Below are 16,869 nucleotides of genomic sequence, written 5' to 3'. Positions count from 1 at the left end.
TAATAATGAAAAGACTTTGTTATAACGCTAATAACAGCAAACGATTTTCTGCTACATAAAATCCACCATAAAACCTGCATTTTTCAATTTATCCGATTCTTTTGTGATACTTTTTTCTATGTTTATAATCTAATCATTAGGAAAAAGCTTTCTGTAAAGAAAAGTCCAATACAAGAACTTAAAGGTTGAAAATGCTTAAAGAATGAACGTGGCAGTTTTTACTGTAATTTCAAGCATCAAAGCTATAAAGTTAACGGGGACAAAGATTCTAAATTGAATTGGAAATTGCCCAATACTCAAGCGCACACACTTGAAAAATTTAAGTTTTTCAATCCATGTCAAACTTAGATAAAATTTTGTGCTATTGGATAGGAGTTAAAGGGAAATTTTTTGTCATGCATTCCGAAAATTTTTAATTCTTCAAATTACCATACAAAGATTTTTTCCATACTCTAAAAAAATCGTATGTATACTAAACGTTTTGACGTTTATTAAAAAGTTCAACACAATCCATGGGTCTCAAATCATATGTTTTAGCGATTTTCAAATCTATGACTAGCAATTAAAATAATGTTTTTACTAAAATCTTAATAGTTCTTTTGTGCCCTTTTCGTTATTTGCATCGATTTTTAGAAGAAAATTGAAGAAAAATACCTTCGAAAATGAAGGTAAAAAAATGGTCTTTCTTCATAGAAAGACACTTTTTACAATTTCATCCTAATGAGAAGGTACTAGTTTGATGTAAAATTTCGCTTTTTCGGTTTTCATAAAATCTCCACGTTTTGAGACCCCCTAGGTCAGAAAAAGGATTTTTACGAAAGCGTTTGTCTGTTTATCTGTAGTCTTTGCTCTGAAGGCACGATAAATTTCTAAAAATTCACCAGACTGGATTCTTCTTTGCCACACTTTTTTAAGGCCTAAAAATAAAGAACAAGTTCGTAAACCAGCTATTTTGGATGAAAATTCAAAAAGTGAGCTCATTTTCGAAATTTTTGAAACCACATTTGTCCAAGATTTAAAAATTGTATGTACGGTTATTCGTAGACCGAGCGCGAAGCGCAACATAAATACATAATCGAGCGCGAAGCGTGATAACCAACAGTCGCACGCCACAGGCGCGCTCAAACTTGCGAGCGAAGCGCGCACGGCGCGCGATGAGAGTCTGCCCGCCTGGCGGGTACAATTTTTAATTTTCTTTTGAGGCTAAAAGGAAAGTTGGGGTTTCTTTCTCCATGTACTTTGAGATTAAAAAGTGAAATTTTACTTTTTATTATCGAAAGTAAGTTTAAAGGGCTCTGGTACACCCAATGGTGCTTCTGCACATGCCCTGATGTTCTAAGCGATTAATATTTTTACCAATAAATTCTTGAATTTTACTTTCCAATCTCAAATTTCTTGAAGGAGAAAATGAAATCTTTTTTCATAAGAAGAAAAATTTAAAAAAGCAACCTACTTTGAAAATATTCCAATTTATACTTGACATGCATTTTTAAACATCAATTATTTATTTGCTAAAAAAATTTTTATGACAAATCGGAAAAATACTTATCGCCTAATTTTCTCTAAAAACAACCCTGCCTAATTTGAAATGGATTCGGTCAGGTACACTTTGAAAAAATGCTCCATATACACATATAACTGTTTATATCAATAAAAAAGTGGTTGAAATCCAGAGAAGAATTCAAAATTTAATTTCTTTTACAAATAAAAGTAGATCAAATTTAAAACAAGTAAGCAATATTTCAAGTTTATGATTTTTTATTGGTGAAGGTAATTAATGACTATGATCTATTTACCGGAACAGGTTTACCTGAGCCACAAAAAGATGGTGATAAAGTTCTAAAGAGCGGACGTACCATTGCAGAATATCAGGACGGTTGGAAGAAGTATCATCAGCGTGGATAACCTGCAGTTTTTAAACCTAGTAATTCCACATCTAAAATACAATCTAAAGCCAATATACATATTATAGAATAGTACCTTAACTGTCCAATTTTTCCTTAGCTGAGGGTCACTTTCGTTTTCTGTAATGTCTCCTTCATCCCAAGGTTAATTATAGATAAAACTTCCTATGCTAAAAACCACTTGTTAATATATTTTTTTAAATTATTTATATATAATTTTTTGGGGGTAAATATATGAATTTATATATTTTTTATAAACGAACCTGTGAACTTGATATTTTTTCTTAAATAATGCATTGTCCAAATAATGAAGAGTGCGCGAGTAGAAATATAGGCCCAACTTTGATATTCTTCACGCTAATCTTTGTAGGGGCTAAGGTTGTAAAGTAGAGGATATTCCCATACGATTTTTATCCCTACTTTAGCGCTCTTATGGGCACTAATTTGCAAATCTTTCATTTCTGACGTCAAGATAGATGCTTAGTTTTTGTTTCAAATGTAACGCTCCCCACTCTACCTTCCTGTACAGTGTACACTGTACAGAATAAAATTATTTGACGAAAAAGTAACAAAAGTAGAGCAAGAAGAAGACATGGTGAGATTTGCGTAATGTTTCAAGTAATTTTGCACACGGAAAAAAATATCCATTACATTTTTTAGAACTAATCCTATAGCAGAGGATACGCTGGGTAATCTAATAAAAGTTAAAATCGTCTTTGTTTTACATTGCCTTGAACTAGTTCCGAAACTATAAAGAAAAGTTCTATAAAATTATAACCGATATTTCGCCACAAAAAAGTAACCTTTTCTATTATTATATTATTAGTATTATACTTCAATATTTGTTCACATGTTTAAGCACACAATTACTATTACATAATACTCTTACAAAAATCTTAAATATAACCTATAGCCAAGCAAGGCCGTCTACAAATTGTTGTGACCCATTCTGTAAAAAATATTGCTATACTTGTAATAATATATGTACTAAGATTTTAGATTTTAGAAATATTACAAATTATTATTGTGTAGTTTATGTGCTTAAACAAGATTGAAATAAAATCAAAAAATATTTCAAGATATTTTAAATGATTAAAAAAAATTGAATATATATTTTCAGAAATTTAATAGATTTTAAAGGATTTCCACAAATTCCCGAAGAGTTTAAAAGATTTAACAGACTGTCAAGAATTCAAGAACATTGTTTATATTTTAAAGTTACTTTAAAATTTTAAAACTCATTTAAATTCTACCAAAATTCCTTAAACAATTTTCAAAATTACTTAAAATCCCTTAAATGCATTAAAAATATCTTGAACTCTTTTAAATAATTTGAAATTATGAAATTCGAATATAAACTTAACATGAAACATATAACATATAACATCTAACATGAAAATATATTTAAATTACATGAAGATCCTTCAACTGTTTCGACTTTTTTAAAATTATAAATGCTTCGTCATATTTTAAATTTCTTTACAGACTTTTTAAACTTTATTAAATCGATTGAAATGCCGCAAAATCCCTTAAATCACTAAAAATCTCTTTAACTCATAAAAAGTATTTAAAAGCCTTTAAAATCTCTTGAAAATTCTTGTAATTTTTGGAATTCTTCTAAATTCTTTTTAAACTCTTTTAAATTATTTGAAATATTTTGAAATTCATTTATAAACAATTATGTTTTTTTAATTTAAAAGAATATTTAAATCTTATTAAATTATTTTGAAATTCATTAAAATCTTTTAAATAACTTGGACATATTTTTTAATTACACAATAATCTTTTAAAATTTCTTTAAATTTTTAAACTCTTTTTAAATAATTTGGAATCTTTAAAAATTTGTAGAGCGCAAAGGGAAATTGAAGAATATGTCAGAATATTTGTCAATATTTTGAGATGTTTCGGAATATTTTAGAATATCCAAAATATTTCAGATTATATAGAATATCAATAATACAAAGAATATTTTAAGAATACGTGTATGGGAATATTCAGTTAATGTATCAGGAATATTGGAGTGATCGACCCCTCGGCATATTGAAATAAATTGGTTTAAAAATATGACAGTTTGAAGAAACCATTTTTTATTTTAAGAACATGTTACATCCAAATGTTTGGTATATATTTATAACCATCGGCGATCTTATTAACAGTGGTTACAAGTAAACTGTAATCAACGTCGGGTTTTTTTTCAGAATAACGTTCGAATAACAATCATCGCTCACCGAATCCAATTGAAATCAGACAGCGCTCTAAACTTGAAATCGCAGAATCTCTCGAGGGTAAAATATGTTGTTTTTTAGAGGAAATTACACTTTTTTCATGTTTTTAAAATTTGAAGAAAATTGGTTGAATTTGGTAAAGTTTAATTAGCAATTTATAAATTATTAGTTTTTATGTGATTTGAATTCAACACAAATAATTTAAATTCTAAAGACTTTGATTATAAAAAAGTTTTAATATCACAATTTTTTGTGAGTATAAATTTTGTTAGAATTTCAAAAGCTTCAACTTTGAAAGATTTAATTTATTTTTCAACATTAAATTGTCAAATCTTGATCGCTTTGAATTTATAATTGTTCAAATTCAAAAGTTTGCAATTTTGAATCATTTAATTTTGAATACTTTTAAGCATAAATAATTTTCAATGATTTAATCATAAAATATTCAATTTTTATGTTTTGACATTGCCCTATTTTCTAAATTTTTAATCTGAAATCATTCAATTTTGTGATTCTTTAATTCAAAAGATAATTTTGTGAAAGCTAAATCTACTTTTTCAGAATCTGTGGTAACTAATTTGAAGTTTTTTTCGTTGGTACAAAAAAAACTCAATGCAAAAGATTTGTATCTTTTTTATCTCTTTCCTTTAACGTTTCTTTTCGTGTGTTTGATACCTTTTTTGTTGGGGGGGGGGGGGGGGGGGTGGATCTGAATTCGTTGTAACTATATTTAAAATCTTAGCGCTGGTTTACATTTTTTCCTTTTGCTTACAGCCTCCAGATTAGGGCAAACTTCTTTCCTCTTGAAGCCATTTCGATGTTATCAATTTAATATTTATTATTTAAAACCAATCAAACTGTTGCTTTCAGGACCTGTGGTGATGGAATTTTAGAGAAAACAACAAAGTCTCTGTTACGAGGGCGCACGCGTCGAGGCAACGACGCTACGTATTTTGTACGTTAATATTTAAGAGCATTAAAAGAGAATTTAACAATTCTACATAGAGAATTTGGAGCTTTAAAGGCGACACAAGTAAAATTCAAGAATATAGAGGCAAGATTTTCAATGTAGGAGCTAAAGCTTATACAAAAGCAAAATAGAATTAAAATATCTTTAGGAGTGGCCACTTAGGGGCATATGATACTTAGAAAATTGTCGATTTTACCAGTTTCAGGTTCCCCCGGCTTTTTTTCTAGAATAATAAATATTTTGTCTTAAGAGTTTGGAATATGATGGCGAACATGCTAACGGACGTCCCTACATACTTTTTTGTGGATTAATTCAAAAAAGTTTTAATTTAGCAAAATGTGATTAATTTGCATGGCGCTTAGGAAATAGTATCGATTTTTTCAATGTTAGATTCTCCCGGCTTTTTTTCTAGGATAAAAAATATTTTGCCTTCAAAATCTAGGCAATGATAGCGAACATGCTAACGGACGTCCCCACATACTTTTTTGTGTTTTTTATCAAAAAATTTTGATATTGCTAACAACGTGCGTGTATATTTCAAGGTTATGTGTGTTACAATTCACCCGAGCGTTACTTCCAAACTACACAATATTTTTGGCCGAAAACTTTGGACTTACAAATAAACATAGTAACTAATCTTCCGGAATTAACCTTTTTTGCAGGCAATCAAAAAAGTTTATTTCATAAATAATTTCCAGATTATCGAAAAGGAAGCGATGAAAAACGACGTAACCTCAAAATAATGCATATGCATAAAATTTTTATTTAGCACAATAAATTTTTTTGTAATTATCCCTTAAAAAAGAGTTTGGGGACGTCCGTTATGATATTTAACAGCATCTCCGAATTCAGTTTTAAAAAATTTTCATTTTCGTGGAAAAAATCCGGGGAAACTGTAAGTATCACATGCCTTTAGGAGCTAGTAGAATAAACAGTCGCAAAATAGGGGCAATACTTCCACTTAGAGCGTCAATGTAGGGCATATACAGGGTGGACACGCTGGGGCTTACATACATGGCCAGTTGAATGCTACCCGAATTGTTCAATAGCAGGGGAGAAGCCATTATACAGGGGTATTTTCCTATTTCGCGCCTTTAAAGTTGCATTCGGATCGGCCATTCGGCCAAGTCCGTACATCTTCGGATCAAGTTTATGAGAGTTTCCATGGTTGCGTTAGAAACTTCAAGTGGTTATGTTCAGATTCACCTATTTGCCCTAGTCGCTGCCAGTAAATATAGGCAATGTCAATGTAAAGCTTACGCATGTAATATTTCAATCATTTTATTAAAAACATATCCTGTCTATTCATAACATACCTTTTTTTATGCAGTAAAAATAAGCGTTAAACACCATTCACTCTTCGCCCACTGGAAGCACAGAATATTATTACTATTTTATAATATTTGTCACTGAGCAGCTATTCTATAATGGTATTAGCAAAGAAAAAAAAATTGCGTTTACTTCTTAGTTCACATCTCTCACTTCATTATTAATTAAACACTTTTATTATTTGTAATTACTATATAACATAACCTATAATGTTTTTACACTTGTATCCGTTTGAAGTTTCGAACGCAACCATGGAAACTATCATAAACTTGATCCGAAGATGCACGAACTTGACGGAATGGCCAATCCGAATGAAACTTTAAAGGCGCGAAATATGAAAATACCCCTGTATAATGGCTTCTGCCCTGCTGTTATACAATTCGGGCAGCATTTAACTCGCCATGCATGTAAGCCCCAGCGTGTCCACCCTGTATTTCGACTCGGGCGGGGTCCACATCACAGGGCAAAATACTGAGCATGATTTCACATAATAATATTTTCTAAAAATCAAAAACTAAAAAACAATGTTCATATAATAAATTAAATAGACAAACTTAGCACGCACACAAATTATTTTTTACCATATCACATTGTAAAATTTCACATTCCGAAAGTGTATTTATTTTTCTCACTCTGCGCACTAGAATACTGACCTACTACAAATTTCCAGAATTTCCAAAAACAACTGGGAAGGTCTTGAATTAAGATCGCAACATTTATCTTATTCCATTCTCTATTAGATGCATAAGATACATGTAAAAAAGGCATATTCAGAAGAAAAATTGTTTACTGCGATATAAATTTACTACGGACTTTCCGGCGAATTCGTTAGAAATTTATGTCCCACGATATTATGCTTTTTATTTATTACAAGTTTCTTTTGAACAATAATCTAAAAAATATATATTTAGTCATACTTCTAAAATATGGAGACAGAAACATCATTGTTATCTATTTTTAAATTGAAGGAGGGAGACCATCCTACAGTAGATTGATCTTAGAGTAGATAAACATTGATTAAAATGACTTCGTGGATGTAAAATAATTACTTTAATTTAATTAATAGTTAAAACACGATACGTGTGTAATTAATTACCTTACTTTCATTTGTGGTTATAATTAATAAATATCTACTGTAGGATAATTATCTAGTTTAGGGTTGTCTCTTCTATACATATACATTATTTAAAAAATGTTTAAGTCCGTTTGAATTTTCATCAGTTGTTTCAGTACCGTAGAATCGAACATACCTTCTATTAGATAAAAAATTATAGTTGAAATTGAATAATAAGCACAGATACATTAAACGTATCATTTTGTGCAATTATTTATCAATCTAAACTTATAATACATACTTACAGCCTTTCCTCAATTCTATACTAACACTGAAAAGTGCATTCTGAAACGTAAAATTCATCACTGTACTACGCTAAATTATTGATAGTTTCTAAAAATAAATTCGTGAAATTTCACTGATTAAAATCGTAAGAATGTAGTCAATGAGATTTAAAAAAAAATTTAAAGATATGTCAGAGACATCCGGAATATTTAAAAAAATTGCGTTTACAAATTATAAAGTACTGTATCTTTGAATCTCGTCTATTGAATAAGTATACAGTTATTTACGTAGGTGTATTTTAGAAAAGTTTCAAAGAAAAAACTAAGAATAAAATTTGTTGCAGGAAATTTCCTAGAGCGATAAAGTTTTGTTTGGCCAACTTCGCGTCTTTCAAAAAACATGTGTTTGTCATGGAAAAACAAAAAAAAGTTTAACCGATATTTGTGTAAAGTTTATCCTGTTAGGTTAATTTTTGTTGCAGAGAATCTTTCGTCGGAAATAAATGTAAAGTTTATCTTCTGTTTTTTCTATGTTCCATACTTAAACTGCAAATTGTATAGTTATTTATGATGTTCCGAACTACTCTTTTTAGATTTGATACTTTTAGAAGTGATGTAAACCTTTTGTATTGCTTATTAATATGTTATTAATAATAACGTGATTGCACAGTAAACTTCAGGAATAAATTTTATATTTAAAATTCATAAAAATGCTACAGAACGTTTATCTGACGAAAGATCCAAAAAAATTTCCTCTATAAATTTTAAAATCCTCGTGGTATTAATTTTTTTAATTGTCTTACTTTATTTAAATGATTTTAACCAAAACATCATTCACCTACACTTACAGAACGTATAGCCTGCACTTTGGTTAATTTATACTTTATATTAAAAACTCAGCCAAGTTTATTTCTTTACTTTTGTTGAACAAACCTTTTGTTTCTGTCGCCCCCGATGAAGACTTCAAAAATTGTAAACAAACACTATAAAGTATAAACTAACAAAAGTGATGTGTTTTTTAAGTGTAGGTGAATGATTTTTGGTTAAAATCATTTAAACGAAATGAGACGATTTAAAAAATGAATACCGCGAGGATTTTCAATTTATGAAGGAAATTTTTTCAGTGAGCCTAGATGCATCCGTTTGACATTTCACATATGTCAACTGAATATTTTCGTCAGAGAAATTTTATCTTTTGTCAGATAAACGTGCTGCAACAGTTTTATCTGAATTAAAGATAAAATTTATTCCTGGGGTTTACTGTGTGCCAGTTTAATCGCTTAATTTTAACTTCGATTTGACAATCACTCATCTGCCATTACACAAAATCCCTTTTACTCTATTCCATATTATGCATATATTTTAAATTATATATTCAATGAATAATGTTCGAATTTTCCAGATTTCTAGATATAAAATAAAATAATGTATTTTCAAAAGAGAAATTCTTTACCGCAATTTCAATTTCATAATAAGGATACTTCATTAAATTTTGTTGCAATTTATATTACAGGATGGTATTATGTACTTTTATTTGTAAATTACCAATAAGCATTTTAAAGGCAAGTAATGTTCAGAATATACATATGTACGTCGTATGTAGCCTCCTCACTTATAAAAAAAAAGTTAGCAGAGCGTGGTTTCGATCCACGGACCTCTGGGTTATGGGCCCAGCACGCTTCCACTGCGCCACTCTGCTGTGCCAAATTTTCTCGTACAATGGAATACGCAGTAATCTTGTAAATATCTAATGACATTTTTTCCGTAATAATCCACAAAATCTGCGTAGAATACCTGTAATAAATAATTTAATAATTGCTCTTTTTGAGCTAATTATTAAGCTGTGATTAATTGCACAGATTTTCTAAAAAAAATTAAGAACATTTAGCGTTTGATTTAAAATTTGTCATGTTTTCTGCATTTTTATTTGATAAGAGTACTTAGTTGAACAATTACAATTTATTTGATTCAATAAAAATTTGTTCTAATCAAAGAAAAATATTTATTGGCTTTCAGTCAAAGGAAAGTTTTGTTAATTGAAAAAACTTCTTTTGATTCAAAGAAATTGTTCATTCTTTAAATAATAATTTTTGTTTTAATTTTAAAGATTTTTCTTCTTTTAATTTTATTTGTAGATAAGAAAAAAAATAGTACAAAGAAAGGATTTCTTTAGTTCCAGTCAAATATTTTTCTGAGTATAAGGCAAATTGAAATTTCTTATTAGTTTTACCTTACACTACATTTTTCAGATATGAGATTTTAAAAACCGAATTGTTAAATATTCTAATAGTCCTTATGGCCATCCATTTTAAAGTTTGTTTAATTGGAAATTGTGGAATATTGAAGTTTTAAAATGAAATTGTTCAACTTTTAACACTTTTTAAATTCGCTAATTAAAAAATGCAGATTCCCGCAAAAGTGAGTTATCCTAATGACCCCCCCCCCCACCCTTCTAATTAATTTAATTTAGGTTTTATTTCTCAGCAAATAACAAAAAATTTCTAGGAACCTGCTAATTCTTTATCCTGGTATTTATATTTTGAAAAAATTAAAAACTGTAGAAATTCATTTTCTGGCGTAAAACGGCGTATCTGATACTCTAAACATTTTTTCTAATAATTTAAAATTTATGGCAGTTTTTATCATCAAAAGGAGATATTCAGGGGGCACCGTTGAAACAATTTAAAAACGTCTAGTTGTATGAGTATACTAATCATCATCATCATCATACTTTAAAAAACCAAGTTTTATTTCAGGGCTAGTTTCTGATTATCTTGCAAATAATACATTCCCTTTATTATATTTAAAAGAATTGTTTATTATGACAAAGAAATACTTTTAAAACAGAAAAAAGTGTATCATACTAAAGCATAATATTTACATAGAAAGAATTTTTGTATGAGTCAAGTGGTATAAGAGAAAAATATTGATTATTAAAATGTTGAATATCTCAAACGTTAGAAAATGAGGATATATATTTCTAATGTGTTGATGAATGGAACGAGATTAATTTACAAAAATAAAGAATTAAATAATTGGTTAGATTTGCAAATTGAATCAGAAGAAGAACGACGAAAAAGAATTATTTTACCTGGCCTTTTGCCTTTTTGTAAAACTGAAAGCTACTACTTGTTATCGTTTGCATTCAATATATTTCCATTCTCAATTATAAAAAAAAATGGTAAAAAATTTAACTTTCAAATCAATCACGTCCCCGGAAACTTTTTTTTAAGGATAATAACAAAAAAAAATTATTTTACTGAATAGAAATTTTATGCATGTGCACTATTTTGAGGTTGATTTCGCTTTTCAGCTATCTGTCATTCCGATTTTGAAAACAAAATCATTATTATTGTAAGAAAAAAGTCGAGGGAACCTAACACTGGTAAAATCGATAATTTTCTAAGCCCTTTAATGCCCTTAAGGCGCTTCCTCAGGCTTGAAAATTAGCCCATGTATTACTCGGACAAGTTTGTCTCCTACAATTTTAAATTGTATGATTTCATATTTCAACCACACACTAAAAATGCTTAAATGCAGAACCTCTCAGAGCGCTTTTTTCGAAAAATGGCCTGGTTCTTGTTTTATTGCAATTAATTGAAAATTGATGCATTTTTGCGCCTGGGAAGTAGCAAACCGCCACCATGAGTGTACTCACAGCGAACATAGTTTGTGGGCCCTCTGGCTGGCAATTAAAGTATTTAGATTGTCCACTAGTAATTATTTGTATGAAAAACACGACGGATATTTGCTAAAAATTAACAATAATGAACGTAAAAATGTAGTTTATTTATTTTTGGTTTATATTTGGGGCGCTGTGTGTGGGGGGGGGGGGTAAATATAAAATTTATTAGTATGGATTTATTTCGGAAATTGGAAATATAATTATAATTTTTATTAAATATCAACATAGTATAAACAGTACAGATTATGCCATTGAATTTTATAATTCTATGGCTAGGTCCCCAACTCGAAAAAGAAGGTTCTTCCGCTTTCTGTTAAGGGCATGTGAAACTTACAGTTTCCCCGGCTTTTTTCCACAAAAATGAAAATTTTTAAAAACTCAATTCGGAGATGCTATAAAATATCATAACGGACGTCCCCGGACTGTTTTTTGAGGGATAATAACAAAAAAATTTATTGTGCTAAATAAAAATTGTATGCATATGCATTAGTTCCGGCAGATTAGTTACTATGTTTATTTGTAAGTTCAAAGTTTTCGGTCAAAAATATTGTGTAGTTTGGAAGCAACGCTCGGGTGAATTATAACACACATAACCTCGAAATATACACGCACGTTGTTAGCAATATCAAAAAATTTTTGATAAAAAAACACTAAAAAAGTGTGTGGGGACGTCCGTTAGCATGTTCGCTATCATTTCTCAAATATTGAAGGCAAAATATTTCTTATCCTATAAAGAAAGCCGGGGGAATCTAGCACTGAAAAAATCGATACTATTTCCTAAGCGCTACGCAAATTAATCACATTTTCCTAAATTAAAACTTTTTTGTATTAACCTAAAAAAAAAGTGTGTGGGGACGTCCGTTTGCATATTCGCTACCATTTCCCAAATTTTTAAGACAAAATATTTATTATTCTAGAAAAAACCGGGGGCACCTAAAACTGGTATAATCGATAATTTTCTAAGTATCACATGCCCTTAATAATATTTTAATTTTTCGAATGAAAAGCAATAAAATTGAACCAAATGATTTGAATCTTAAAGCAAAATAGTTCATCAATTCTGACCAAAAAAACACGTTTACTGTGACGCAAGCAGTTGAATTTGAAACAAATAAAGATTCAAGAGAAAAAATAGGAACATTATGATTCTCTATGATTACAGAGTTTTCAGTTTAAACTTGCCACCATGAAATAAAAAGAATGAAATGAATGAATGAATACATGAATGAGTAAATGAATGAATGAATGAATAAATAAATGAAATGAATAAGAAAATGGAAATAAAATAAATGTAAATTCCATACTTTTCCCATTCAACAGTTTCCAATTTTGGGAGCAGCATGTTCCTTTCAGTATTTTTTGTCGTACAATCGGAGAAGAAAGAAAAAAGGTGTATCCAGAATTTTTTCTTTCTTTTTTTAATCGTCTTATCGTTTTGTAATGAACCGAATGCACAGTATTAAAATGAAATTTCTTAATATTCGCTAATTTTTAATTTCTTGCGACCGACTGTAATCTTTAACAATAGGAAAGTTGAGTGAGGCATGACAGGCACTCTATCTAAATTCTCGGTTCGATCCTAGGCTTACGATGTTTTAAGTATCGTTGAAAAAATGACACTCTAGACCACCCACTGTTCTATAGCCAGCCAGAGGGACCACAAACTATGTTCGCCATGAGTACACTCATGGTGGCAGTTTGCTACTTTCCAGGCGCAAAAATGCATCAATTTTCAATTAATTGCAAAAAACAAGAACCAGGCCATTTTTCGAAAAAAAGCGCTCTGAGAGGTTCTACATTTAGGCATTTATAGTCTGTGTTTGAAATATAAAATCATACAATTCAGAATTGTAGGAAGAAAATTTGTCAGAGTAATACATGGCTAATTTTCAAGCCTGAGGAAGCGCCTTAAAATGCTTCCCCAGGCTTGAAAATTAGCCCATGCATTCACAAATGAGAGGATTCTTTCCACAATTATGAATTTGTTGATCTCATATTTTAACCACATAATCTTAGTGGGTAAATACAATCAGTCAAAGAGGGATTTTTCGAAAAATGGTCTGGCTCTTGTTTTATTGCAATTAATTGAAATTTTAATGCATTTTGTGCGCCTGGGAAGTAGCAAAAGTCCACCATGAGTGTACTTATGGTGAAAGAAATTCTGGGCGCTCGTTTCCGAATGAAATTAGAGTGTTTCTTTTTCGACGATACTTAAAACATCGTAAAACCCCAGGATCGAGCTCAGGATTTGATTGAGTGCCTGTCATTCCTCATTCAACCTTCCTATTGTTAGAGATAAGAGGCGGTTGAGAGAAATTAAGAATAATTAAAGTATTAGGGAATTTAATTTTAATATTCTGCATTAGATGCATTAGATAACGACGAAACTTTGAAAAAAAAGAAAGAAGAAAATCGGTTAATCCGTCCAATTTCATTAGCGAGTTTTCGTAACTTATTCTCTCTTCTCACATTCTACGACAAAAAATATGGAAGAAAGATGCTGCACATTCTTGAATCAGAAAAATGTGGAATTGCAAGCTCTTTCACTTTTCTTGAATTTTTGTTTCAAATACAGCTGCTTGCTTCACACTGAATGTGATGTTGCTCAGGATTGATGCTCTATTTTGTCTCAATCAAGATACTTACATTTTCAACTAAAAAGATTAATTGATATCAATTGAAGGGATGAAGCTTTAAATAGATATCCATCTTTTTATTTGAAAACTCAACTATTTGGTTGAATGTTGAAATCTTGTTAAAATAAATTCGGTTTTGTGACGATTCGTCTTTTTGGCTTAAAAATATTTAAAATTGGTAGGAAATAAAAATTTTTGTTAGCAAGTCAACTTTTCTGTTGAAAGTTCGTTCGTTTGTTTGATAATTTAAGACTTTTGGTAAAAAATTCAACTATTCAGTTAAAAATAAAACGATTCATTGAGAAATATAACTACTTGGTAGAAAATTCACCTTTTTCTTAAAATGATATAATTTTTTGTTTAAAAATTCAACTCTTTTGAAGATAATTCGCCTTTTTCTTTATAGCTTTTACAATTTTATTGAAAAAGTACACATGTTTATGCACATTCGTATTTTTTTAAAATGAAAATTAATCTTCTTTAAAAACAATTTTAATATTTCATTTTCGGTTGAAAGTTGTTCCTTTTTTTTAGTATAGAAACTTGCACTATTTGTTTGCATTTGTTTTTGTAACAAACAAACCGCCTTGGTTAAAATAGCATCTTTTTGGTTGAATATTTAATTGTTTGGTTTAATGTGGGACTATTTTGTTGAAAATTCATCTTTTGAGCTTCATCCCTCAAGTTGATATTAATTAATCCCTTTGATTAAAAATGTAACTATCTTATTTGGCACAAAATAATGCATCAATCCTGAGCAACATCACATTCACGGCGAAGCAAGCAGCTGCGAATTCCATACCCTTCAATTGTAATCTTGAAAATACAATAAATTGCAATTGCACATTCTTCCGATTCAAGAATACGCAGCATCTTTCTTCCGTATTTTTTGTCATAGAATCTGAGAAGAGAGAATAAGTTACGAAAACTCTCAACAGAAATTGAACGGATTAACCGATTCTCTTCTTTCCTTTTTTAATCGTCTCGTTGTTAACTACTGCATCAGATGCAGAATATTGAAATTAAATTCCTTAATTTTTTAATCATTCCTAATTTCTCTCAACCGGCTCTTATTTCTAACAATAGGAAGGTTGAATGAGGCATGACAGGCACTCAATCTAATTCTGAGCTCGATCCTGGGCTTTTACGATGTTTTGGATATCGTCGAAAAAATAACACTCTAGTTTCATTCGGAAACGTGCGCCCAGAATTTCTTTCACCGTGTGTACACTCATGGTGGCTGTTTGTTTCTTCCCAGGCGCGCAAAATGCATCAAATTTTTAATTAATTTCAATAAAACAAAAACCATACCATTTTTCCAAAAATCCATCTTTGAAGGATTGTATTTACCCACTAAGATTATGTGGTTACAATATGAGATCAAAAAATTCATAATTGTGGAAAAATGCTGTCATTTGTAAATGTATGGGCTAATTTTCAAGCCTGATAAAGCACCTTAAGTCAGAGAACGAATAAAGTACACGTTTAACAATTTTTAAAGATACTCTCAACAGGAATTGGGGAGAAAAATAAAAGAAACAAGAAAAAGGAATAGGGCATGGATAAAAACCTCAGAAAACTGAGGTTTCTCTGGAGGAGGAAAAGGGAGAAAATAGATAGTGACAACATTTCAAGCAAGGAGAGGGAAAATAAAACAAGATGGAAGGAAAGGGAAAGGAAAGTCTTAACATGTAAGTAAAGAGGAAGCGAAAAAGGATAGAATAGTGGAAGAACAAGTCTTAGAAATAGGATGTTTCTTTGGAAGAGGGAGGGAAAGAAGATAGGAAAGTGATACAATTTTCAGAAAGAGAAGGTACAATAAAACCATTAAAAAAGGAACAAGAAAGAAAAACTAAAGCATGTACAATATGAGGAAGTGTAAGAAGATGAAGTAGTCTCAGAGGTGACAATGTTTTTCTGGGTAAAATTTCAAGAAAGTATATAGAAATAAGAAAAACAAGGAAAGAGAAACGAAAAGATAAATGATTTATGAGAGAAGGAATAAAAAAAGTATGAAGTAGGGGGAGAGAATGTACCGGAAAAAAGAAGGAATTTTTTTGAAAGAGGTAAAAAGCGAAAAGGTGATACCATTTTACCTGCAGAAAAAGGGTAAGCAAATAAGAAAGTAACGTAAGAGAAAGAAAAAGATAGATTTTAACGGATAAGGAAGCAAAAAAGGATAAAGTGTTAGAAGAAGACTCTGAAAAATGGAGGAAATTTCCCTGAAAAAAGAACAAGGTAAGAAAGTGACAAAATTTCAGGAAATGAAAAAGAAAAAAGAAATATCAAATACAAAGAGTAAAGAAGAGAGAGAGAGGAGTAGAGTACATATTGAAAATGAAGAAAAGTCTCTAATTCTCTGATAAAAGAGAGAAAATCTTGAACGACGAAGATCGTAAGGCTTGGTGAACCTTAAATGCATTATTTCTCAGTGAATTGTATGAGGCTAGATATAAGTAAGTAGGATCTCTTTGCAGATATCTGGAAGAATCCCTTCGAGCTGAAGATTATCCTTCCGGGACCGACACACTCGTACCATTTCCACCTAGATGTTGGGATATCGACAGTTCCTACCCTTACTCTCTCGTCTGCTTTTAACCCGCACCAGTAAAGTTGCATAACTCGCACTTCACTTTTTTCTGCGAGATGATCGAATATCGTGTCGTCGAAACTAACTTGAAGCGACGAACGTTACACCATTTTTCAAATTCCCATCGGAGCAGAGGTAAGTCTAGCTGTCGCCGGGGAAATTCTTACTAACAAGATCGAAACGTGTCTCATC

At 30.4% G+C, this 16,869-nt stretch overlaps 1 non-coding gene across 1 annotated transcript; it reads right to left on the bottom strand.

Annotated features, from left to right (window-relative positions):
- Positions 1–9,393: 9,393 nt before the first annotated feature.
- On the bottom strand, positions 9,394–9,465 carry Trnam-cau. Its single transcript has one exon. It is a non-coding gene; the product is annotated as a tRNA-Met (tRNA).
- Between the last annotated feature and the right edge of the window lie 7,404 nt (positions 9,466–16,869).

The sequence above is a fragment of the Belonocnema kinseyi genome, chromosome 8 (assembly GCF_010883055.1).
Source record: "Belonocnema kinseyi isolate 2016_QV_RU_SX_M_011 chromosome 8, B_treatae_v1, whole genome shotgun sequence".
Taxonomy (NCBI): domain Eukaryota; kingdom Metazoa; phylum Arthropoda; class Insecta; order Hymenoptera; family Cynipidae; genus Belonocnema; species Belonocnema kinseyi.
This window is presented reverse-complemented; position numbering and strand designations above follow the sequence as displayed.